The sequence below is a fragment of the Anarrhichthys ocellatus genome, unplaced genomic scaffold (genome assembly GCF_004355925.1).
Source record: "Anarrhichthys ocellatus isolate YVR2014 unplaced genomic scaffold, GSC_Weel_1.0 scaffold22, whole genome shotgun sequence".
Taxonomy (NCBI): Eukaryota; Metazoa; Chordata; class Actinopteri; order Perciformes; family Anarhichadidae; genus Anarrhichthys; species Anarrhichthys ocellatus.
In genome coordinates, this window is record NW_022280052.1 from 53,589 (window position 1) to 55,831 (window position 2,243).

A 2,243-nucleotide genomic window follows, 5' to 3' on the forward strand; every position below is an offset into this window, starting at 1 on the left:
CTCTCTCTCTCTCTCTCTCTCTCTCTCTCTCTCTCTCTCTCTCTCTCACACACACACACACCTGTTAAATCCAGCAGCCTGAGGTGTTGTAGCTTATTAGCCTATATCTTGCCTATTATTTAGCTGTATCAGTCACGCTTGTAATGACAAATGCTTGTTAACCATTCGGCTAAATACTTTATTGCTGCTGTTATACACCTGTACGAGGTTCAACACTTTTATTGTCTGGATCATAATTTTCGGAGTGATGTGCTGTAATTTTTTTCCGCCCAGCCTTATCGCTAAACAGCACACATAGCGAGCGTCTTTCTGACTTGCAGCCGGGGCACTAAAGCAACATAGCAAAAAAAAAAGGGCTTCTTCTAATCAAAGGGAATATTTAATCACAATCTTCAATGCAACCTATTTCAAAGCGTCTCCGTCTGTGTTGCCACTAAGATGAGCAGGGGTTTACAGCCACATGCTAATAGCCGTATTTTGTATCATTTTACGAACAGGCCGTGATGTGTTTTCAGTGTTTGGTCTCTTTCTTTGGCATCAAGGAGCCCAGAAGTCCATGGATGTAGTCTGTGTGGACAACATATAATTTTTCAGACACGTAGAGTAATCTGCCTCATTTTCCAAGATGTATACAGTCTGTAACCGTATGCCCTCTGATGGCTTATAGACATGGCAGACTCGCAAGTTACTTTTTGGAGACTCTAAATTGATACTAAGACTGTGCTCTCCACCAACTTTTTAAAAACGTATTGAATTACCTAGAAGTGTGCTCCAGGGGCAATGCAACCAGGTACATTTACTCAAGCTCTGTACAGATTTGAGGTACTTTATTGTGTGCTACTTTAAATGTCTACTCCATTTATCTGTGGGTAAAATATCTCTCTTATCAAGTCTTATTTCAGTCTGAAATTGAGTCCCTTATGTTCTGCTGGAGGAATATATTTCAACCTTTCAACACCAATCAACTTGTTTCAAGAATTTTTGAAACTTTTTCATGATTCTATTGCAGCAATGGCACTTTGGTCTTTAATGATTCAAAATACAGACACTCATGCCTTAAATCATATTTTAAACAAGTTAGTTTAAATGAAAAAAAACATTAAAAATAAGGTTTTTAAGAGTTCATCTTTTATCTAAAAGAAATATGAATATAAAATCCTGTACATAACAGCATTTGGTCAACGTCTTTTTCTCTATACTTTAAGCACATTTGCTGATTATATACTTCTGTCCTTTTACTTCAGTTGGAGTTTGAATGCAGGACTTTTACTTGTAATGGAAGACACTTCCACCCTGCGGCACTTGTCATGAGTATTTGTGGTATTTAGGAAGCTGCTCGGATGCCAGCTGTTATTGGCAGTGTAGCTAGTCCACTGATTGATCAGTCAATCAACAGAAAAGTAATCTGCATCTGTTTTGATGATTGATTCATTGTTAAAGTACTTTTTTCAACCAGGAGGATATAAAACATATATTTTGGGGTTTTGGACTGTTTGTCCGATGAATCGTTTTGAAGCGGTAACGTTGGGCTTTAGGTGACTCTGACTGTGATTCAGTATTTCATGACATTTTATAGACCAAACTGATTATTGATTGATCGAGACAATAATAATGAAAGTAGGATGCAATTGCTGTTATGTCTTTGGTTGTTCCCTTTTATGTGAGATGAAAGCATACAGTGAGATTAAGAAAGAGAAGCAGAGTCCATATGTGAGACAGTAATGATGGTGGAAGTTGTTATAAGGTTTATGGATATTCTTTTACACTGTACCCATTTTAGTCTAGCTATAGCTGTACTCGCTCGTCGGAGTCCTCTCATGTCTTGTGTCTGAATGGCAGTCAGCACCTCTAGTGTTGAGAGGAATGTAAGAGGCTTCAGATGCAAGACACGATAAACGCATTAACATTTCCTCTTCAAAGAGCAAACTTGCAGGCCGCTCTCTGTGCTGCTCCACTGTAGCTCTGACAGGACACTGCTGTTCCTGTTGCTGCTGCTGCTGCTGCTGCTGATGCTGCTGCTGCTGATGCTGCTGGTTGCCTAGTGACTATATCCATGGAATCGGCTCCCATCGCCATGGTGACGGGCCAAGGGAAAGAGACTCAGTGAGGGAAGGGGGACAGAGATACCAGCCCCTCTGCAGTGTGTGTGTGTGTGTGTGTGTGTTCTGATGATGAGGATGAAATGTGATGTTACCGGGGGTGCGGGGGGTGTGTGTGTGTGGGGGGGGGGGGGGGGGGGGGGG

General features: G+C 41.1%; 1 protein-coding gene across 4 annotated transcripts in view; it reads left to right on the forward strand.

Annotated features, from left to right (window-relative positions):
• The window catches only part of lrrc7 (leucine rich repeat containing 7), a 97,827-nt gene that overhangs the window by 40,946 nt on the left and 54,638 nt on the right, over positions 1-2,243 (forward strand). The gene's annotated exons all lie outside the window — the stretch shown is intronic.